Source organism: Nansenia antarctica (genome assembly GCF_963989245.1).
Source record: "Nansenia antarctica genome assembly, chromosome: 19".
NCBI lineage: Eukaryota > Metazoa > Chordata > Actinopteri > Argentiniformes > Microstomatidae > Nansenia > Nansenia antarctica.
Genome location: NC_137692.1, coordinates 1231214 through 1256478, shown reverse-complemented (window position 1 = coordinate 1256478; position 25265 = coordinate 1231214). Strand labels below are relative to the sequence as shown.

The 25265-nt window shown below is 43.4% G+C and overlaps 1 pseudogene across 1 annotated transcript; it reads right to left on the bottom strand.

The window, feature by feature from the left end:
• Positions 1-423: 423 nt before the first annotated feature.
• Positions 424-11491, bottom strand: LOC308174241 (GTPase IMAP family member 9-like; annotated as a pseudogene). Its single transcript has 4 exons — positions 11351-11491; positions 7655-7768; positions 5254-5870; positions 424-579 (listed from the first exon to the last, which is right to left on the bottom strand). The product of its transcript is annotated as a GTPase IMAP family member 9-like (transcript).
• Between the last annotated feature and the right edge of the window lie 13774 nt (positions 11492-25265).

Below are 25265 nucleotides of genomic sequence, written 5' to 3'. Positions count from 1 at the left end.
AAGAGACCATTGCAAAATGATCAGTTATAGTGGTGACTGGTTTTAGTATTTAGGTATGTGTTTAAGTAAAATGACCATTGTTATTGTATTGTATAAACTACTGACAACATTTTCTACCAAATCTCAAATAAAAATATTGTCATTTAGAGCATTTATTTGCAGAAAATGTCAACTGATCAAAATAACAACATATGCAGTGTTTTCAGACCTCGAATAATGCAAAAAAAAAAAAATGTATATATATATATAAAACAACAATATTAATTTGTTTTAACTTAGTTCAGAATAAATTGTTCAGAAATCAATATTTGGTGGAATAACCCTGATTTTCAAACATAGTCACCAGTCACAACCAGTCTTTCACATTGCTGTTGGGTGACTTATGCCACTCCTTGCGCCAAAGTTAAAGTAGCTTGCCTTTATTTATGGCTTGTGACCATCCATCTTCCTCTTGATCACATTCCAGAGGTTTTCAAAGGGGTTCAGGCCTGGAGATTGGGCTGGCCATGACAGGGTCTTGATCTGGTGGTCCTTCGTCCACACCTTGGTTGACCTGGCTGTGTGGCATGGAGCATTGTCCTACTGGGAAAAACAATCCTCAGAGTTGGGGAAGCTGCTTCCAGGACAACCTTAACACTAGGAAAGCTGTGAGGTGAGATGAGCACCAGTGAGTACAAAAACAATTCTACCTTTGCACTCGATCAAATGTCAGGACCCTCCTTTCATGACTTTTCCTAGATATGTGCGTTCTACCACCCAGCATCTTTACATTTTCAAAATCGAGTTAGTATAAAGCGATTTTGCAGTATTTCTGTGTGTGTCTGTGTATTTGCCTTGGTATTCGGCTGCCATCTTTTTCTCCAAGGCTGCAATTCTCTTTTATATCAGCAGAGGTAGCAGGGGGGCACACGCTGTGCTCAAACTTCAGGCTTCAGTGCTGAATTAGATACAGTGGATAAGACTGATAAGTATGTAACATAATGTGTTTATATAAAGGCTATATACAGCAATAGGGATACATAAGATATGTATATGTACAGACAGTTATGAAAATTATAAACTGTACAGTATGTCTCCCAATCCCTTCAGATTTGTTGGAGCTGAGTGTTTTTTTTTCACCCAAGTTCCATGCAATAGTGATACGATATTATGATATGTGTAGCCTATGTACAGTTATGAATGATACACTACACAGTATGTACCTATCAAGTTGTGTAGTGCATGCATAGCTACCGCAGCAAAGTAATTGCAGTAGCCTACGTTTGATTATGCCTGTACTCATCAACGAATATTATATAACAAACGGATATTTATACTATTGTATATAATGTATTTTTGTATATAATGTTATTGTATAATGTTTTTTCTGAGTGGGGCAGTCCCACTCATAGTTTTCATGTTATTGGACTGATATAGTGAAGACAGACAGGAAAGTAAGGAGAAGAAGGGCCGACATATGTGTGCACGACCACGGTGCTAGACCACTGGACCATGTTAGGCCACTAGTATATCGATAATTGATAATAAGATATTGATAATGTATTTCGCTGCCGCAGAAAGTCAATAAAAATCGTGTGAAATGATGTGCGTTGTGCATTGAATGACACTATTTACAGCGCTGTCAATTTTCAAATAATGCAATAGGATATTGTAACAGGTTTCGGCCACAGAGGGAGACAGACAATAGGCTGGGTAGTTTCTACAAGCGGGTTTTTATTATGAGAGCAGCTGTTTCTGGAGTTTCAGTCAGGCTGAGCCTTGCTCCAGCGAGGACGTCTCGGCCCGCTTCTAGCCCGACCCTTTCGGTCGCGGCTCCCCGGCAGCGCTCGTCCGTCCCTCGCTCCCTGACACTCCGCTGCTTCTCCGTTCTAGTATCCCCGCTTCGGGTACCCTCGTTCTGGTCACTGGTTTCGTTCGCTACTCCGTTCTCGGGCTACTCCGTCCGACTACCGCCTTCTGGGGAACAAAGCCACACGTTAAGAGCGCGCGTTGATGAGGATCTAATTGGCATCAGCCGATGCCCATCGGACCCTCATCCCTTCACCAACTGTCCTACAGCTCCCCCTGCCGGTCGGAACGCGTCATGTTCCCCACAGATATATATATATATATATGAATTTACAGAAACACATCATCATGAATGGAAACACGCAAGAGCGTGTATTACACGCTTACAATACTTACAAGCTTACAGCAGTCGCCGGGGCTGACAGGCTGATTTTACGGCCGGCGTGAAGTTCACGACAAATAAACACGACAGGCTTGTGCATCTCTGTGAAGCTCATAATTATAATTACACAATATTGCAATATTTATTAGTATTATTTTTGTATAATAATAATCAACCATCATTCGTTAGTAATGAAAACTCCCGCAGTCCCGATCAATCTCCTCTCAACTTTACACATTACATAACCAATATTTCTTTTGACATCACAACAATGTCAACACAATCACAACAGAATCTTATTTTATCCAATCAGGTTTTATATTTCGATTATGACATCATGTCTTTCAACATTGTCACACTTTTCATTACACACATTAGTGGCATCAAAAATGATGGGCTGGGCGTGCGAGGGAGCGTGCTTATTCTGGCAGATTGTGAAATATTAAAACCAATAACATTCTGAATGATTTATCATTCTGTACTCTTTCATGTATTTTCTTTCAGCTCTTTTCACTAATATAGGTGAAACTAACTATAACAGGTTGCGGCACGCTCCGTGCAGGTATGCGCTACTGTGAGATCATTCAAGTTTCAAGTTTATTTGTCATTATACCAAATACAATTATATAATGTAATCAAAATAAAAAGAATGAACATATTCAGCCATTCCATATAATCACAACAACCCCTGTCAGCAGTTGCAGGGGCTGACAGGCTGACGTTACCGGCGAAGTTCACGACAAATTAACAGACTTTATCACTGTGAAGCTCATAACTATGATAACACAATATTGCAATATTTATTACTATTCTTTTTTAATAATGATAATCAACTTTCATTCGTTAGTAAAGCTCCCGCAGTCTCAATCAATCTCCTCTCCATATATATCATTTATATTTACATTTGTTCCATAGTTAGTTTTCAGCTGACTCAAGCTTCATATCAGATTGCGCTAATAATTTCCCTGCTTCTCTGCGCATAGGAACTTGATGCATTTTTAGAGGTAGTGATCTTGTAATTTTCTCTTCTTGTGTGACATCGCCATCCAGCGATCTTTGTGCGTCAGTACACACTCCCCCATTGTGAAGAGTGGTCGTGTGATTCGACACCTCGTCGCGCTAAAAGTAGGTGAAAAAACGTTGCGCTCGTAGTGTTAAATCAACCATGATTCTTTTGAAGTAAGTAAGTAAAGCTTTATTTATATAGCACCTTTCATACAAGAAATGCAGCTCAAAGTGCTTTACAACAGGAATAAGAACATAAAGTGAATATAAAAACATATACAAGAAGCATAGAATGAATATAAAAGCAGGGGAAAACAGTCAAAAGAAAAGGTAAAGATTTACATTTCTTACACACTATGTGCTTTGCGTGAGTTTAGAATTATAAGGTTCTATCTCCGTTCAGGGTAGCTCAGAGATATTGAGCGTCACTAAAATGGAGATAGAACCTTATAATTCCAACGTCACGATTGTTTTAGTGCCCCTTGTGAGAGGAGGCACGCCAATATAGGACCTCCACCGGACTGCAGTCCTGCCGTGGACGCTACCCTACTCGTAATGACCTACACTTCTCACTCGGTTCGCATGGAATTTCAACCTCCAGGACACCGTCCCTTCCTGGGGTCTGGTTACCCCTTAATATCCAGGACTAGAGTGTCCCTTCCTGAGGTCTGGTTACCCCTTAATATCCAGGACTACAGTGTCCCTTCCTGAGGTCTGGTTACCCCTTAATATCCAGGACTAGTGTCCCTTCCTGAGGTCTGGTTACCTCTTAATATCCCGGACGGTGTCCCTTCCTGAGGTCTGGTTACCCCTTAATATCCAGGACTACAGTGTCCCTTCCTGAGGTCTGGTTACCCCTTAATATCCAGGACTTAGCTACTGTCCCTTCCTCAGACCTCGGCGGGTCTATTACACGTTAATACAAGATGTGAAAGAAAATACAAATGAGCAGTGGGCAGGTGCAGATAAGCTAGTTGAAGGCTATATTGAAGAAGTGCGTTTTAAGCTTTCTTTTAAAAATATTTAGTGAGCTGGCTTCCCTGATCTCTAAAGGTAATGTGTTCCAAAGCTTTGGGACATAGTTGGCAAAGGCTGCGCTCCCGATCTTCTTCTGACTGTTGCTGGGAACCTCTAATAAACCTGCGATAGATGATCTTAGTGTTCTTGAGGGTGCATAATTGGCAAGGGAATTAGCAATGTACTTTGGGCCTCGCCCATTAAGGGCTTTGTATATAAGGAGGAGGACCTTAAAATCAACCCTACATGTTACTGGCAGCCAGTGCAGAGTAGCTAGGACCGGAGTAATGTGTTCTCTCCTCTTGGTTCTAGTTAGAAGTCGAGCTGCAGAGTTTTGAATGAGCTGAAATCTTGCAGTCGTTTTTTTAGGAAGGCCAGTAAAAAGTGCGTTACAGTAATCGAGCCGGCTTGAGACAAAGGCATGAATCCGTTTTTCAGCATCTTTTTGGTTTATAAGTGGTCTTACTTTAGCAATGTTTCTATGGTGGAAGAATTATGTTTTCACCTTGTTAATATGGGACTTGAAGCTTAGGTCTGAGTCGAAAATAACACCTAGACTTGTAACCTCAGGTTTAATCCATGATGTCAATTTCCCTAGATTATTAAGCAGCATATCCCTCTTTGCTTTAGGGCCGATCAGTAGGACTTCAGTTTTGTCCTCGTTTAGCTTCAAGAAGTTATTGCTCATCCATTTATTCATCCTATTGAAGGATGTTAGTATAGACATTTCTGCGAGAGAAAGAGAGAGACAGAGACAGAGAAGAAAGGAAGATGATGATGGAAGATGACCTGGCAGCAAACTGCTAAAGCTAAGTTTAACACCAGACCAGGGCAAGAAAGGAAGCATCAAAAGTAGTCAGAGACGAGACAAGATGGAGGGACTAAGTGGAGGCCTGGTCCAAAAAGTAGTCAGAAACGCCAGCAGCAGCTATAACTGTTCCTACTCCTGCCAATAGACCTGAAGGGAGACAGGCCGCTACTCCTATTGCGATAGCACCAACAACTTTTGCCACTTTATAAATATAACGTTTTCGTTCTATACTCTTTCTCTCCTCATTGACCTTTTCCTGGGCCTTTTGGTACATTTCACTGGTGTAGTGACTTCCTCCATTGTCCTCTACCATGTCCTCTATCTTCTCCAGCAGCTCTGTGACCTGTGTGAGGTCAGGTCTCTTTTTATTGCTGAAGACATGATATCGGCCCCCACAGCTGTTAATGAGCTTCCTTAGCTCTTCACTCTCTTTCAGAAACTGGTGAACTGGCTTGTTCCCCAGCAGATCTGGGTGTGTGAACAGGACCGTGGTGTACTTTGGAGCCTCCTCTCCAAAGTTCTCCTGGATCCACTTCACGGTGTCCTCCTTTGTGAACCTGACGCCCAGCCTGACCACCAGCAGGAACGCATGGGGGCCTGGGAGAGACAACTTAATACACTCCTCTATTTTCTCTTTCACTTGTTCCTCAGTCTTTTCTGTATCAAAGATCCCTGGTGTGTCAATGACGGTAATCTTCCTCCGCTTCACGACTCCATCTTCTTGCTGACAAAGTGCAGTTACAGATTCGGGGGAGGAGTCCTCTTTAAAGGCGTTCCTCCCCAGGATGGTGTTACCTGTGGCACTCTTCCCTGCTCCAGTCTTACCCACCACAACGATCCTCAGATGTTCAGAGGGCTGCCTTGATTCTGTGGAATAAAAGAAAATAAATGGAGGGATGTTAGATAGTAGTTCAGATCACAACAGTGGCAGATGGAGTTAAGTGGGTGTGTGCTGTGTGTCTGTGTGTGGGCGTGGGTTGGTGGGTGTGTTTGCAGGTGTGCGTGCGTGGGTGGGTGGGTGAATGGGTGCGTGTGTGTGTGTTTGCAGGCGTGCGGGTTGTGTGTGTGTGTGTGTGTGTGTGTGTGTGTGTGTGTGTGTGTGTGCGTGTGTGCACGTACGTCGGTGCTTGCGTTGCACGTGGTCCTGTTCTCTCTCTGTTCCAAGACAAGCAGTGACGAGTAGAACCAGAACCAGGGAAAGGATCCCCAGAATCACTAGTCCTCTTGCCATCTCAGCAGCTACTTCGACCAATCAAAAGCTTCAAAACAGATGGAGACATTATTGGAAAAAACAGTCAACCCTTCAAGACATCTGACATGGAGTGTTTATTAGGGTTGAAGATATGTTTATTTGAATGTTGGTACAACTCAATTCAACTAGCGGAGAGAATCGCCCTGAACCAAAACAAATTGGTTTCAGACTGTGCTCCATCACACTAGCTAGCTAACAACAAAGAACATCACAGATAACTGCTCTGCATGTTTAGTACATCACAACATGCTGTGATAGAACATCAACAGGCTACAAACACATAACTACACATAACTAGATGACCACACGGTACCTAAACAGCCGACAACTCTGCAGCAGCTGTGTGATGTTATAATGTCAATATGGATCCAAATCTCTGAGGAATGTTTCCAGAACCTTGTTGAGTCTATGCCGTGAAGAATTAAAGCAGTTCTGAAGGCAAAAGGGGGTCCAACCCGGTACCAGCAAGGTGTACTTAATGAAGTGGCCGGTGAGTGTATATGCACACATTATTCAATCATATAATTCAGGCAACAGGCCAAAGAAAACAGCAATGATATGTGGTTGTCATAACGACACTGTTCATTCTCTAGTAACCTACACACACCATAAGTCTCTGCTGAATGCAAGGTTCATGTATGGTCCTGAATATGCACAGAATAAACCAAGTGCTTACTGTCAGTCTGTAAGCACTCAAAGTTCAACTAGACACGAGACAGACATGATTGATCATAGCTGCTGGCATTAAGAGTTGTGTAACACTGACCTGCAGGATATGCAAAACAGGTCAGACTGACTAAACAGGTTATCCTGTTGCAACTTGAATAGTGTGAGCAGAACTAACTATGTCTAAAATATATATAACAGACTTAAATGTGCTCTCTGCTGCAGCATTAAATAAAGCTTCTAGAAGTTTGAAGTCATTTGTCAGTATTCACTTTATTGACAACAACCCTAACCCTAACAAATAGATTTACACCATACACCTGTTCAAACCATACACCTGTTCAAACCATACACCTGTTCAAACCATACACCTGTTCAAACCACACACCTGTTCAAACCATACACCTGTTCAAATGTTTGGGACTGTGAAACTAATTGACACCAATTGCACTTGATTGATGATGATGATGATGATGAACAATTTATTATCTTATCCAAGAAGCCCAATTAACAAATGCCTTGCTGAGGCAGTGGTATTGTCATTCTTTAATGTAATAGATTAGGTTATATTCTACATTAGACCTTATAACATTTATCAAGGAACACAAATACATGTTCACAAAATCACTTTAAAAATCGATAGACATAATGAATACTCACTTCACCTGAAGTTAACCGACCTGTCTGTCTGTGTGTCTGGCTGTCTTGTTTTGAACTGTCACCAACAACTCACTGCAAGCTGCATTGTCATTGCTAATTCCGAGGAAACAAAATCCTCCCGAGTTTCATTTCTGCAGAAAGTGTTGCTGGCGGGGGTTTCCAGAGCCGGAGACCTGCCCCCTACTGGCTGTGAGGGGCAAGCACACTTCACAATTTCCACAGAAATTGTACCTCTCTAGTTACCATTATACCACTATTGTCCCTTCAGTCCTTCTGTTCTTTACAAAACTATGTCAGACTGTGTTTACTAGACTGTGTTTAAACGTGCCATGATTCATGCGTCCTTCACAAAGACAAATCTGCCCCATTCCAGGCTGGCTGAAGCACCCCTAGATCATCACAGACCCTCCACCACAATTTCACTGTGGCTTGTAGGCCTCTCCAGGTCTCAGTCGAACCATTAGACTACCAGGTGTTGGGAAAAGCTAAACATTGGATTCACCAGAGAAGATGACCGTACTCCAGTCCTTTACAGTCACATCCTTATGGTCTTTTGCAAACCTCAGCCTGGCTCTTCTTTAATGAATGGCTTTTTTTTTTTTTTAGCTTAGCACGACTTCAGCCCTGCCCTAAGGAGCCTGTTTCAAACCATCCTCACAGTGCACGTCACCCCAGCTGCTGTTTGCCATTTTTTTGTACGTCACCTACAATTATTGGTTATTAGTTATTTTTAAGTAATATTTCCCCCATTTTTATTTTATTTATTTTTTGACTCTTAATTTTATTTTTTAACTCAAGTTAAGGACCTAGCTAGATAGGTATGATGGCTATGATTGCATCAATATAACCTCAGAGAAGACGCATAGCCAAGATGATCTGAGGGGTAGTGGTGGTCTAGTGGATAGTGAGTTGGACTTGGGATCGGAAGGTTGTGAGTTCAAATCCCGCCTGAAGCCACACCACTACTAGTGTGCCCTTGGGTAAGGCACTTAGCCCTCAGTTACTCCAGGGGGAATGTCCCTGTAATTCGTAATTGTAAGTCGCTTTGGATAAAAGTGTCTGCTAAATGACAAAATTAAAATTATTATCTGGCTGGATGCTGCAAGCTAGACATCTGACAGGAGGTTGGAAGCTAGAAACGGGTCTTTTTTATTTATTTATGAACTCTTACATCTACGTGGTTGTTGATCGTGGTAATGCCCCCCCCCCCCTTCCCCCATTGCACACACATTTTTGTAACTTTTTGTTTCATTTTTGTTTTTGTCTCTTTGCTGTTGTTTATTGACTTTTTAGTTTGCTTTAGGGGTGAATCGGGGGTGCTAAAGGTAGATGAACATAGCGTGGCTCTCCTAATGTTAAGAGGCACGTAACATTTCTCTGAGTGCTCAACTCTCTGTTCACTCAACTCTCTATGTTCACTCAACCCTTTTCATTGAGCGCTCAACTCTCTCTGCTCGATCAATATTATCACTCTGCATTATCTCCTGCGTGCTCTCGACAAGCTCCCCTGCACACTTGAGATGTGAGACTGAAGTGATGCCAGAGAAAGTGTCACGTTACAGTGTGACAAAAAACACTTAACACGTAAGTCCTAGGGTACCATAATATGATGATGTTCTGTATTTAGAGAGTTTGTTTTTAGAATAATATGTAATATATGCATGGTTCCTGGAGAAATGTGGTGCTAAGAGATGTCAAGCTAGATGTTATCAAATCATATTTTATGTGGTGTAGCTTGGCCTAGAAATGAGCAGAGGCAGTGCTTGTCTATGACCTACCTTCCAACAGCAAATGACTATATTCACCAACAAATAAATAACCACCCCAGAATAAGGAAAAAAGCAACAACAACAAAAATCACCAGAAACAAATACATCAAAAACAACTCCACCACGAGGCTTACTGAAACGCCAATACCTACATTACCCTGCCCCCCAAAAGATGTGGGGGAGGAGAGTGATACAATGGTGGATTTGGGGGATATGAAAGGTGAGTTGTGTTTGATGTGCCACTTCCCTTCGGTGACAGCTGCCTCTCTCAATATGGACATCCCTTGCATGAACCTTAGAGTTCCACCACTGTCTGCCAGGCAGACAAAAGATACCTCTACTTGATGACCTACATACATAACATAATGGTGATCCCTTCTCTCTCATTCATGAGGACATTATTTAAATTAAACCTCTCTTCAGATTTATAACCTCTCTTTCCTGATTATACATTTGAATTATTTAACTAATCCAAAGCCACAACCTTACTTTACATGCGTTTCATACAGCAGACAAATCATTGTTTGGAATAGAAAAAAGTGAGTTTGCCTGTTTCAAAATAATAAAAAAACAGATCCAAATCGAAATTGAAACATTCATCTTTTCTTTTTCTTCAATTTCACAAATTAACATATGGAGCACAATTTGCCCTCCATAAAAAGTGTGTTGCTCTGGTTACAGGGCCAGCGATGGCTGGTTCAGTTTGCTGTGGAACCCAATTCCCACTTCCTGTCTTCCTGTTCCTCTGATTTAAGCCGTGCCAGCTTGCGCCGGCAGTTGACAGCCCCGAGGTCATGGCTCAGTGTGTCATCCCAGGACCTGATTGTACTATACTGCCTGGGTACTGGGGAATCGCAGCTTCTTTCTTTACATCCAAAATAGGCTACTTATGAATATATGGATGCATTTAGAAAATTGCAACTCAGTGAAAGAATAGAATGATGTCATAGAGTACCAATTGTTTATCGCATCTTCATCAGTCTTGTACACGTCATATTCGCTGTGCCTTCATTGACTCCTGAAGTGTATTTGTGTTGATGTTCCAGATGATTAAGTGCTCTATGGATGATTATATGCGACACGATATTCAATACAATAACATTTGGCGTATCTTGACTACACAGGTAGAGATTGTGGTTCGGTGTCACAATGTCCTTCAGTATAAGCACGACATCTGCTACCTCTCATTACTTCCTATATTCTTCGCTGATAGTCATGACATAATAGTGCCCGCTCTCAAACTCATCACAGTGTCTTTCGGCATTGACATTCAGCACCATTGCAGCGAATAACTCCTACCCTGAATGCTAAGCAGATATGACATGCAGCTTTGATTGTAAATAATTTGGCTCAGGTTCCGGGGTCAGTCAACCGAGCGGCATCCACTTTCTCTTCATATCAAGCCCTTCTGTTCCTCCAGCTGCCCGAGCCAGCTCTGTACCAGACAGGTGTCACAGTGGCTGCCTGAAACACCTTCCGTGCCTGATGTGATTATCCCCCGCTCTGTAACTTAACCTACAACATGGCTGGGATGCTCCCCCCCCCCCCGTTACTTCCAGGAATACTCTGTGTCTGGACCGGAATACTAGGACATGAGTGATTATATGGATGTGATGAGTTGACCTGTGGAGATGTATTGCTCTTTGGAAAAGAGAGCCGGTAACTGGAACACCACGTACGATAAATCGATGCATTAAATGGGGCCCCCGTCTTGAACTGAAGTGGTTTTGGAAGAGGACAGATCATGTGACACCAAAGTATGAGCCGTAGGAAAAAAAGGATGGCACTAAACATTTTTAGATAAGAACACTGTGCTCATACGTGCTACTAATGCCTTCAACATGTTTGATGCCGAGCCCAAGATGGCCAGGCCCTCACACTCTCTACCACCAATGTCTACCACACACTGTCCACCACCAATGTCTACCACCAATGTCTACCACCAATGTCTACCACACACTCGCCACCACCAATGTCTACCGTGCACTGAGCAAACTGACTGTATGAAAAGTTGCTGGCCCTGACGACATTCCTAGCCAGGTGCTCAGAGCGTACGATACACTGCTGGCCAGGTTTTTCACATTTTTAAACCCGTCACTGGCCCAGGCAGTTGTCCCCACGTGCTTCAAGTCAGCAACCATCGTGGCGGCGCCAAAGCAGCGGCCCTGGATGACTTCCGCCCCATCGCGCTCACCTCCATCGCCATGAAGTGCGTCGAGAGATTGGTCCTGGGCCACCGAAAAACTCCCCCCCCCCCCACGCTAAAGCCCCTCCAGGTCGCCTACCACAAGAACAGGTCAACAGAAGACGCCATCTCCACGCACTCCACTCCACCCTGACCCACCTAGATACAAGCACCTAGATACACCGTCGTAGACTGAAGACCCATCTCTTCAGGTTACATCTTAACTGCTCCTCCTGAGACATCTTCCGACCCTCACCACTACGTCTCCTAAAGACACCCGCTTTCCCCTCTACTGTGTCCCTAGAACTTCTATTGCCCCCCTTGTACTGTTTCTCAGTTTCTCCAGTAATAAAAAAAATAAATTAAAAAAAAAGTTTTAGTAGAAGGCGATAATAGGGAGAAGGTTTTTCCTCCTATCAGTGGCCCCGGGCCCGAGCTAGAGTACTCTTCCTGCAACGAATGGTGGACTGCTGATTCACATGCTTAGTATTCAAATGTATTGATTGTTAGTCGCTTTGGAATAAGGCGTCTGCTAAATGCCAAAAATGTAAATGTAAATGTAAATGTAACAAGCAACACCTAAGCAAGGATGCCGTTCATTGACTTCAGCTCAGCATTTAACACCGTCATCCCCTCTAACCTGGTGACCTTGGTATCAGCACCTCCCTCTGCAACTGGACCCTAGACTTCCTAACGAACAGACCCCAGCTCATCAAGTTGGACAACTACTCCTCCTCCACCCTGACGATGAACACCGGCATACCACAGGGCTGTGTGCTGAGCCCTCTCCTCTACTCCCTCTTCACCTACCACTGTGTGCCAATGCATGTCTCTAACACCATCATCAAGCTTGCAGATGAGGATCCTGGGTGTCCACATCTCCATGGTCCTTTATTGGACCCTCAACTCCTCTTCCCTGGTCAAAAAGGTGCAGCAGCACCTATACTTCCTGAGGAGATTGAAGACAGCCCAGCTGTCTCCCAGGATTCTAGCCAACATCTACCACTACACCATTTGGAGCATCGTAACCAACTGCATCACAGTGTGGTATGGCAACTGCACTGTGTCCGACCGGAAGGTGGATGGCGGCAAGCATCATCGAGCATACCTCGCACCCAAGCCACAGTCTGTGTTGATCCCCTCCCATCTAAGAGACTCAGGAAGTACAGGATCCTCAGATCCCAGTCGTTAATACTGACTCCCCTCGTAACAAGCAGGCTCCAGAACAGCTTCTTTCACAGAGCTGTCACTCTGATAAACAATGCTCCCCACCCCACACACCATGTTGAGCAATCCCCCCCCAACTAAACTGCTAAACTGCACTTCGTCTGGTACTCGTACTCTGCAATGACAATACAGTTTAATCTAATCAAATCTAATCTATTATATCAAAATGGTGCGCGTTTGTTGTGTTATCTTTGACTGATCAATAGTATAATTGTACTTCATTGGAAATAATGTCGTTATTTTACTATGTTGACACTTAGCTCGCTAATAAGCCAAGCTAAATGTCCAACACTGATAGAAATGTCATGCTCGGGCTCCTCCTTACCCCTTGTACTGAAGACAAGCAACACCATACATTTCACTGTTAATTAAAAATGGACTCGGCCTATGTTATGATTAATTACCTCATACCTTGCAGTTGGCCAGTAACATTCATGACTCCCTGCTCATACATCATGAGCTAGACTTCAACCATTCATCACCACTGTAAGGTCAAGCTTAAAACACGCTTTGACTGCAACATCGTGTTTCTTAATTACCACTTCTCAGCTCCCAGTGCCTTGTTCTCATTCTCCTTCCCTTTGATGTTGATGAATACATTATCATATGTTAGCTTAGCTTTGGATGTCCATTAATGTTGTCATTAGCAGTTTAGTCAATGTTTGGACACAGGCGATGTACTGTATGAGTAGCTACAATGTTGTTGTTGAGACCCCTCCATCAAAATGGGTATCAACCATTTCCACAGTGGCTATTATTTCCTTCATATTGATTTCCCTCAATGACCGATACATGTACATGGGGGTGGCAGGTAGCCTTGAGGTACAAGGTGCCTACCACTGCCATTGAGTCCTTGAACAAGGCACTTAACACCTAACTGCTCCAGGGATGCTGGAATACAGCTGACCCTGTGCTTTGACCTTTCCAGGGATGTGCATGTATGCATACAATCTTGGGGACATAACTCATTCCTTGGCCATCATGTGATCGGCATGGCAAATAATAGCATTCACTCATTCATACATGTACATTAAGTTTACATATAACAAAGCAGTTGTCATGTAGAAGGTCAGGGACCCATAGATCCAGAGAATGTAGCATTTCTATGACCCTAACCAGAACATGGCAACTGTGTTAATAAACAATTTAAATGTCCGCCGAGTAGTAGTCAATTATTTTAAAGAAAACCTGAATAGAAATACTATTTTAAATTATTAATTTTTTTACTATGAGGTCATACACAGGTTAAAACCGTATCTGCTTTGATACACATCATACAACAATGACACTTTCCTCAAGAGAGGGAACATTACAAACCTTTGGCTACTGAGAATGTCACTGAGCAGATGTGGGTCTCCTGACACCTTGAGTTAATGACCAGCCAGGTTCCACGGAGGCAATGCATTTTGAGTCGCCAGCGAAGCATGGCAATAACCTTTAACATTATCATTTACACACATATTATTCCATGAGACAGATTGTCTATAGGCTGCCTCGCAGCCATAACTCATATGCCACTGATAGGACGACACCACCCTCATCTTTCTGTTTTGTTAAGGTATGTGACTCTGAGGTGGTATTGCAAGACAGATTCATTGTCCTGAAGTATTTCAATGCCCCCATTGTTTGGTGAAAAAAGGTGAGATTATGTGATTCTCGCAACAGGGATGATGATTTCCAGAATATATGGAACACATGAGAGGATATTCATATAATGAAGTGCATCCTACTGCTTGTCAAAGCAGCATCAATTCATGAAGCTCAGAGCATCTGTAACAGCTTATGTTTTGACTGCAGTGTAACAGTTTGAAGGCCAGCTCAATTTCCAGTGGTGTAGTGAGAGAAATAACATGTGTGATAGGAAAATCAGATTGACAGCCGGGCTATGGAAACCAAAAACCATTGAAGCCAATGATTTATTATGTTATGATCCATGGAAAGGAGGCTGTGATACTACATGCAGGCTATCATCCCCCTGGGTGGCCCTCGACCCAACACAGATAATCACGGCGTCCCCCACAGTCAGCGCGGCCTGCTGTAGATGGACTTAATTAATCCCTGCCAATCCGACAACGTTGCGTAGGAAAGTCCTATGAGCTTTATGTTGTGCACAATTAAAGATGCCCTTCCACTCAGACATCCTGCTCAATCAATGCTGCCTGCGGACAAGCCAGAGTTGATACAACGGGCTGCTGGTAAAGAACTGGCACAGTTTGGGATTGATTGTGTGACCTTCAGTGGTCTTTCGGAGCCCTTTCAGTCTGTTCTGCGCACCCTGGCAGTCTGTCACATGTAGCTTGATACTATGTCTCAGTTAGTGTGGGTTTGTGTATGTCCTAGTCTCTCACTAATCTCCCTTCCCACATCGACGATTTCTCTGTGTAGTGTAAAAACACCGGGAGACACAAGAGGATGTATCCCGACACTGTCTATCACAATTTTATCCTTCGCCGAGGGGATGAGATTGCACTGAAACTGTCATTTTTATGTCATTTAGCAGATACTTTTGTCCAAAGTTAGTAATGCAATGTATACCATTGCAATTGGAAGTTTACATACACTTGAAGTCATTAAAAGTAATTTCTTAACCACTCCACAGATTTCATATTAACAAACTCTAGTTTTGGCAAGTCGGTTAGGACTTCTACTTCATGGATGACACAAATCATTTTTCCAACAATTGTTTACAAACAGATTATTCAACTTTGAATTCACTGTATCACAATTCCAGTGGGTCAGCAGTTTGCATACTTAGTTGACTGTGCCCTTAAACAGCTTGGACAATTCCAGAAAATGGGGGTGTAGCTATTGATGTATTTTAAGGCCTACCTTCAAACTCAGTGCCTCTTTGCTTGACATCGACAGAAGATCAAAAGGAAAAAGCTAAGACCTCAGAAAAAACTAAAAGTATCAATGTGTGGACCTCCACATGTTTGGTTCATCCTTGGGACCAATTTCCAAACGCCTGAAGGTAGCACCTTCATCTGTAAAAACAATAGTAGTAGTAGTAGTAGTAGTAGTAGTATAAACACCATGGGACCATGTAGCCATCATACCGATCAGGAAGGAGACACGTGCCGTCTCCTAGAGACGAACGTACTTTGGTTTAAAAAGTGCAAGTAAATCCCAGAACAAGAGAAAAGGACCTTGTGAAGATTCTGGAGGAAACAGGTACAGAAGTATCTATATCCTCAGTATCTATATCCACAGTAGAAGGGGTAGAAGGGGTAGAAGGGGTAGTGGTGGTCTAGTGGATAGTGATCGGAAGGTTGTGAGTTCAAATCCCGCCTGAAGCCACACCACTACTAGTGTGCCCTTGGGTAAGGCACTTAGCCCTCAGTTACTCCAGGGGGAATGTCCCTGTAATTCGTAATTGTAAGTCGCTTTGGATAAAAGCGTCTGCTAAATGGCAAAATTATTAAATTATTATTAAATTAAAATTAAAAATTAAATTAAAATTACAGTAAAACAGGTCCTATATCCGGAAAAGCCACTCAGCAAGGAAGAAGCCACTGCTCCAAAACCGCCATAAAAAAGCTAGACTATGGTTCTTAACTGCACACAGGGACATAGATTGTACTTTTTGGAAAAATGCCATCTGGTCTGATGAAACACACATGTAACTGTTTGGCTATCATGACCATCATTATGTTTGGAGGAGAGAGGGGGAAGCTTGCAAGTCGAAGAGCACCATCCCAACCGTGAAGCACGGGGGTGGCAGCATGGTGTTGTGGGGTGGGGGGGGTGGCAGCATGGTGTTGTGGGGGGGCTTTGCTGCAGGAGGGACTGGTGCACTTCACAAAATAGATGGCATCATTAAGGAAGGAAAATGATGTGGATATATTGAAGCGACATCTCAAGACATCAGTCAGGAAATTAAAGCTTGGTTGCAAATGGGTCTTCCAAATGGACAATGACCCCAAGCATACTTCCAAAGTTGTGACAGAATGGCTTCACTAGAACAGCCGTGCCTTTTTTACCTACTATACAAGCCGCCTCGGGGGGGGGGGCATATGACCCTAGTCTTTCAAATGGAAAGCTGCTATTTACACACATCGACCACTAGTTGGCTGGCTTGTAAATCAGCCTGCCTCCTACACAGACAAATTGATCAAATAGCTTCATACTAGCTTATCCTGATGTGATTTAGAAAATGTAAGGATACTGGGTGGTAGAACGCACATATCTAGGAAAGGTCATGAAAGGAGGGTCCTGAAATTCGATTGAGTGCAAAGATATAACTTTTGTTTTGCTCACAGGGTCAAATGACGCCCCCCATGGCTGTTCTAGTGTTAAGGACAACAAAGTCAAGCTATTGGAGTGGCCATCACAAAACCCTGACCTCAATCCTATAGAAAATGTAGGCAGTGATAAGGCTTGTGCAAGCCAGGAGGCCTACAAACCTGACTCAGTTACACTAGTTCTGCCAAAATTCTTATTTATGTATTACCACTTATTGTGGGAAGCTTGTGGAAGGCTCGATGAAACATTTGACCCAAGTTAAGCAATTTAGAGGCAATGCTACCAAATACTAGTAATAGCGTATGTAAAAGTATTAGTGTAAACTACAAATAATGGTGTATGTAAACTTCTGACCCACTGGGAATGTGATGGAAGAAATAAAAGGTGAAATAAATCAATGTCTTTTTTATTATTCTGACATTTCACATTCTTAAAATAAAGCAGTGATCCTAACTGACCTAAGACAGGGAATGTTTATTAGGATTAAATGTCAGGAATTTGTCTGAAAGGTTTAGGGTTTACATTTACTTGGCTAAGGTTTATGTAATCTTCTGACTAAAACTGTACGTCAGTCAATATGTAAAACCTTTGATAAGAACAAGTGCCATTGGCAGCCACAGTGCTGGAGAAAGGAAGATTTCTTCTTCAAAATGACCCCACCACTGCAGTACGGGTATGAGTATATACATGCTTGAATGAACTATTGTTATAACTTGATTTAACTTGACTATTTATGTTATATGGGAAAGGGTTTGATGAAAAGGTCCGCAAGTCTGGCAATGTCATTTTTACGTTTTTTTCTGATTATGAAAGGGTAGACTGTACGCTTTCAAATGATGTCATACACTGAAATCTGAAGAAGTCATGCATATTTGAATGTTGATACCCCCCAAATCAGCGAGCTTTAACCAGACCCAGTCACATATAATAAAAAACTACAACAATGTAATAAACAACACTATCAGTATGTGACAGTGTTGAAACCCAGATGTAGGCAGATAACACAGTTATTTATGTACGCGGTAAAAACAGCAAGTTGCATCAAAACTCAATGGCCCGAGTTGCCATAAGTTGGAATGTGCCTGCTTACAATTAAACGTCTCCAAAACAGTTGGCATGTATCTCAGTAACAGGTCAAACAACAACATACCTGATCCTGATATACTCATCTCTGGTGAGAAAATCACACTGGTCAATGAATTCAAATATCTTGGGATAATGCTTGATTCAAATGTTCCACTTTATGTTTCCATATTATGTGTTTTAATATGTGTTTTTTTATGCTGTGTTCTTATACTGTTTTTTATGCTGTTTTATGATGTGATGTTTTGTTTTATTCATTTTATGTTTTTTACTGTGTTATGTTTTGTTTTATTCATTTTATGTTTCCATCGAGGACCACTTTGGAAATAAGTGTTTTAAATAATGCTTTCAAGTGCTATCCTCTGGACATTACTTAGTGTCATGATGCGTAAATGATTCTATTGTAAATTCCTAATAAAAATAAAATAAAATAAAATCAAAATCTGTCTTTTAAGCCTTATGTCAAGAGAGTTATAAAGATGATTGCATTATATCTTGCAAACTTCAGATACACCAGAAACTCTATGTCTAATCGTGCTGCAGAAATGTTCATGAATGCTTATATATATACAGTATGTATATGTTACGGTACATGTAGGAACACGGTACATGTGGGAAAACTAGGGTTAGGGTTAGGTGCTAGGGTGCTACGGTTAAGGTTTAGGGTTATGGTTAGGGGTAGGGTTAGGGATAGGGATAGGATTAGGGTTAGGGTTAGACATGCCAGCATGTACCAAATCGACGTAGCACCTAACCCTAACCCTAGTTTTCCCACATGTACCGTATTCCCACATGTACCGTATATATACTGTATATGATTATATCTCACATAACATCCTGTATAACAAGCTGGGGGAAGCTAGTTCATCCACACTGAAGCCCATTGAATCACTATAGAAACAGTCAATAAAAACACTGGACAGGAAGCCTATTAGACACCATTACTCCTCAGGAAACACAACCTCTTGAGTTGGGAAAATCTTATTGCATTTGCTAATCTCTGTTTAGTTTTTAAACTCTACACAACCTTGCACCTCCTCCCCTCTGTGCCTTCATTACACCACTGCCACAGTCACCTTGTACCACCAGAGCTACTGTGAGAGGAGACTGCTCCATCCCATTCAGAAAGAGCACATTCAGCCAGACTGAATCCTCAATCAAAGCATCTCATGATTGGAATAAACTACCTGAAAACATAAGAAAGTGCACCACCTACAGATAATTTTCCAACCACTTGAACTCATGGCTCATTAGTAATCAGCCATGCAGTCACTAATTCCACTAGCAATGGATCGTATTTATCTCTCTGTTGGGCTGTACTGATGCCTTTATGCTGATGCCTTTTATTAACTGTATATACTTTTTTTGTTTAATCCTGATGTGCTAACCATGTGTGCTAACCATGTGTAGGCTAATGCAATGTAATGTGCCATCATCATCTGGTTCCCCGCTGCAGCGGCCAAGGACAAGGCCAAGCAGCAGCGGGTGATACGCTCGGCGGAGAGGGTGATTGGCTGCCCTTTGCCCCCCCTTGAGGCCCTGTAGCAGGGTTTCCGTTAACCGATAATTACCGGTCTTTGTCCGGTAAAATTTATTGAAGTCCGACAAAATGAAAACTCGTCGGACATTTATGTCCGGTGAAAATAATTCCCTCTAAGCACAATTTGAATACAATTCGCTAAAGTTCACATTCTGATTCCTTCTATTTTAAAAAAAGACGAATATATAGGCTATGTATTTCTTTTATTATGATATGATTTGACACCGGCATGATGATGTCTCCTAATGTGTAGGCTGCCTATGCGAAACAGCGGTTGTTTCCGGTGTGCGCTATAACTCGTGCACAATCGAGTCGAGGCAGAGAGGAGGATAGCGATGTTTCTCTCTGTGATAGTGTGATTATGCAAGCCTTTTCTGAAAGGGATGAGAACCCGATTGTTTCAGCTTCTCCCAGGGAGAAAGTGGTAGAGTTACCATCCTCCCCGAGTCCTACCATACCATCCGCTGACAGCCTATCTCTCCCGGTAACCGGCGAGCGATTGCGTGTCGCTCAAGTAGCTGATCAGTCATTAAACAAATGTTTTTTACATGCAGCTAGTGAGGAATCTGAAATAGGGGGCAACGTAGTTTATTTCCTTAACGATGGGATATTAATGCGTAAATGGTCTCCTCCTAATGCAAATGGTTGTGAGTGGAATACTGTAAAACAAGTGGTTGTGCCTGTGGGTTATAGACAACAGGTGTTATCTGTAGCACATGAGAGCCAGTGGTCAGGACATTTAGGTATAACTAAAACTTATCAGCTGATATTGAAACATTTCTTTTGGCCCGGACTGAAGGCGGATGTTGCCAAGCACTGCCGCTGTTGCCATACTTGTCAGATGGCGGGTAAGCCTAATCAATCCATTCCACCCGCACCATTGCATCCCATTCCTGCTATAGGGGAGCCATTTGAACGTGTAATAATTGATTGTGTTGGACCTTTGCCTAGGACTAAAAGTGGAAGTCAGTATTTGCTCACTACTATGTGCGCTGCTACTCGTTTTCCCGAAGCTGTTCGGTTGCGTAACATATCAGCTAAACGAAATGCGTTCCCAACCAGCGAGACCTGGTTATAGAAATGACGTTGTTTTATTGATTAAAAAAAGGGTCAAACTGGAAAGAGAAAATAGAAAACTCACATTAATCCCAAACAATTTAACAAACTTCAGTTAACGTAATGTGGAGTCCGTTCATTGAGCGATGCTGTCTGTTCAGTTCCCAGAGGCGCCCGTTCAGCGCTGGACATATAGCGCACATGCGAATCATGTTATATTATTATATATTATATAGCTCGCATCTAATCGTATCGGATGAGAAATAGACATTAAATGGCATATATAGGCCGCTACACAACAGTAATCACCGCGACAAACAGCTATATTAGATTTGGAAAAATATATATATAATTGTGAAAAAAAATATTTTTATTATATTTTAATATGTCCGGAATATATCACGTTTGTCCGGTAAATCGAAATCTTCCCGGACACGATGTCCGGCGGCAATTTTTTCTAACGGAAACCCTGCCCTGTAGGGCTTTTGGGAGGGCCAGGAAGATCATGGCTGACCCCGCACACCCAGGACACGGTCTCTTCGCCCCGCTCCCCTCAGGCAGGAGGTTGCGGTCTCTAAAAACTGTGAAGGCCCGACACGCACACAGCTTTTTCCCCACAGCCATCCGGCTCCTAAATGCTGCTGATGTACATGCTGATGTAATGTAATGTCCAACGCCTGTATTTCCTTTTAAGCTGTTCAGGGACTACAGATGAAAACTAGCCTTCTTGGCTAATTCTTTGATGTACACTGTCCCTGCCAAATAAACAACAATACTACTACTACTACTACTACTACTACTACTACTACTACTACTACTACTACTAATAATAATATAAGCAAAAATTGTTTTAAAAGACAATGACAGAAATGGGCAGTAGAGCAATAAGACTGTGAATTCGAGTATGTAAAACTAATATAGATTACATTGTCTGGTGTGTGTGTGTGTGTGTGTGTGTGTGTGTGTGTGAGTGTGTGTGTGCATGTGACGGGGGAGGGGGGCGGGTGTAGGGGCGGGGAGTGGAGCTCTTCATCCTCTGCTGGGCCATCTTGATGGTGAAGATAATGTTCTCCTTCCACCTAAGGTCCTGTGAGCTTATTGTCTCCAGGAATCAGAATGACTCCACACTGCTTACTTGGGAGTCATACATGATAAGGAGGGCGGTTGGGGCTGGGCTCCTCCTGAAGGCCACTACCGTCTCTACAGTTGTTAGAGCGTTGAACTCCAGGTTGTTCTGGGAGCACCAGGAGGCCAGGCTGTCAACTTCCCCTCTGTAGGTGGACTCGTCCCCGTTGGAGATGAATCTAATGACGGTTGTGTCGTCCGCGAACTTCAGGAGTTTGACAGAAGGGTGGCTAGAGGTGCAGCTGTTGGTGTAGAGCGAGAAGAGCACACAACCTTGTGGGGCTCCAGTGCTGATGGTCTGGGACTCCAGAGACAACCTTGCCCGGCCGCATGTGCTGCTTCCTGTCTGTCAAGAAGTCAGTGATCCACCTGCAGGTGGACTCAGGTACGCTCAGCTGCAACTGAACTCCACAAACAGGATCCTGGCATAGGTGCCAGGTGAGTCCAGGTTCTGGAGGAGGAAGTGGAGGCCCATGTCGACTGCATCGTCTATGGACCGGTTGGCTCTGTAGGCGAACTGCAGTGGGTCGAGGAGGGAGTCAACGATGGCCTTGAGGTAGATCAGGACGAGGCGCTCAAAGGTCTTCATGATCACAGAGGTCACCAGCTGCTGTCACATATACAACAAACGGTGTGTCAGCAAAGCCCGGAGAATCATCAAAGACCCCAGCCACCCCGACCACAGTCTGTTAGACCCCAGCCACCCCAACCACAGTCTGTTAGACCCCAGCCACCCCAACCACAGTCTGTTAGACCCCAGCCACCCCAACCACAGTCTGTTAGACCCCAGCCACCCCAACCACAGTCTGTTAGACCCCAGCCCCCCCAACCACAGTCTGTTAGACCCCAGCCACCCCAACCACAGCCTGTTAGACCCCAGCCCCCCAACCACAGTCTGTTAGACCCCAGCCACCCCAACCACAGTCTGTTAGACCCCAGCCACCCCAACCACAGTCTGTTAGACCCCAGCCACCCCAACCACAGTCTGTTAGACCCCAGCCACCCCAACCACAGTCTGTTAGACCCCAGCCTCCCCAACCACAGTCTGTTAGACCCCAGCCACCCCAACCACAGTCTGTTAGACCCCAGCCACCCCAACCACAGTCTGTTAGACCCCAGCCACCCCAACCACAGTCTGTTAGACCCCAGCCACCCCAACCACAGTCTGTTAGACCCCAGCCACCCCAACCACAGTCTGTTAGACCCCAGCCACCCCAACCACAGTCTGTTAGACCCCAGCCACCCCAACCACAGTCTGTTAGACCCCAGCCACCCCAACCACAGTCTGTTAGACCCCAGCCTCCCCAACCACAGTCTGTTAGACCCCAGCCTCCCCAACCACAGTCTGTTAGACCCCAGCCACCCCGACCACAGTCTGTTAGACCCCAGCCACCCCAACCACAGTCTGTTAGACCCCAGCCCCCCCAACCACAGTCTGTTAGACCCCAGCCTCCCCAACCACAGTCTGTTAGACCCCAGCCACCCCAACCACAGTCTGTTAGACCCCAGCCTCCCCAACCACAGTCTGTTAGACCCCAGCCTCCCCAACCACAGTCTGTTAGACCCCAGCCACCCCAACCACAGTCTGTTAGACCCCAGCCACCCCAACCACAGTCTGTTAGACCCCAGCCCCCCAAACCACAGTCTGTTAGACCCCAGCCACCCCAACCACAGTCTGTTAGACCCCAGCCACCCCAACCACAGTCTGTTAGACCCCAGCCTCCCCAACCACAGTCTGTTAGACCCCAGCCTCCCCAACCACAGTCTGTTAGATCCCAGCCGCCCTAACCACAGTCTGTTCGAACTGATGCTGCCCAAAAGACAACGCCTCTATCATAGCCTCAGGGCCAAAACTCAGAGGCTAACCAACAGCTACTTCCCCGAGGCGATCAGGCTAAACAAGCCTACTGAGGACAAATTACTATATCCCGAAGCAAACCCCATGCACATGGACAACCTACCCTTAAGCACACAGTCACTTTTCTCAATACTACCTCTTACACCCACTGCCACCAAGTGCAATACAATGCTATTTCTATCATTTGTGGGGGGGTTTGCTACATGTGTTGCTCATTTATCTCTTGTCTTATTTGTCTCTTACAACTATTCACTTGGCCAAATGTTCTTACTTGTCTCATAACTACTGCCACTTTATTTATCTTGCCTATTGCCTTGTTTGTCTTCATGACTAACATCACTTTATTTTTCTTGTTCCTGCGATGTCTCTCTCAAAGAGACTCTTGATGGTCCCCCGATCAGAGCTGGTTACCAGGGGAGATCTCAGATCAGAGCTGGTTACAAGGGGAGATCTCAGATCAGAGCTGGTTACCAGGGGAGATCTCAGGGCCTTCGCAGTGGCAGCTCCACCGCTGTGGAACGACCTCCCACTGAACATCAAGACCGCCCCCGATCTAGAGACTTTCAAGACTTTGCTTAAAACGCACTACTGCCGTGAACTAGGCTACTGAGATGTTCCTGATGTGTTATAGTATGAATGTCTGTCTTTAAATATGTGCGGTTATGAATGTTAGACGTCCTCCATGTATATTTGTTTGTTTATTTTGTTGTCCTTACCCGTCTGTTGTTGCCATATTCCATCATGTTTTCTTGCTGTTTTTAGAGTCTGCGCCCAGGGCGCCCTAAACCGGTGTAGTTTGGTGCGTGTTTAAATAAAATTGACTATGACTAATGTCAAGGAACTGAAGCCCAATACTTTTACTCTCTTGTACTTGAAACTTGAAAGTTAATGAGAGGGCTAGTCTAAACTGGGGATCTATACATTTTCATTTGATCTGATCCACATGCAGATGTGTTAATTTATTTATTTATTTATTATTATGTTTTCCCTTTCTTTTCTCTTACCATTGTTAGTTGTTGTTATTGTTACTGTTGTCACACTGCTGTTGTTGTTGATAATGGTGATAATGATTATGTTTATTGGCTGTTGTGGTTGTTAATGCCAGCGAAGAAATTAGGGATTATTTTTGTTGTTGTTTGTTTTTTCTTCTTTTACTTTATTGTTATTATTTATTTTTAAGAAAGATATTCATGGACTGTTATTCTTTTGCGACTTACCCGTGACACCTGTATGTAACATCAATATGTTGTGACATTGTTTGACTGCACTTGATAAAAGAAAATGATAATAAAAATGTAAAGTTCAAAAAAATAATAAACTGGGGATCTGGCCCCACAGGCCGCCAACTGAATAAGCCTGCAGTACACTGTTACATCAGTCTGAATAAGCCTGCAGTACACTGTTACATCAGTCTGATTGTTCTGCTACAGTACTGTCATAGATGCCAGACGTTAGCCCTAGCCACCCCAGGAGTCTCAAATGATATACAGTGCTGTGAAAAAGTATTTGCCCCCTTCCAAATTTCGTGTGTTTTTGTATGTTTGTCACACTTATGTTTCAGATCATCAATCCAATTTTAATATTACACAAAGATAACCT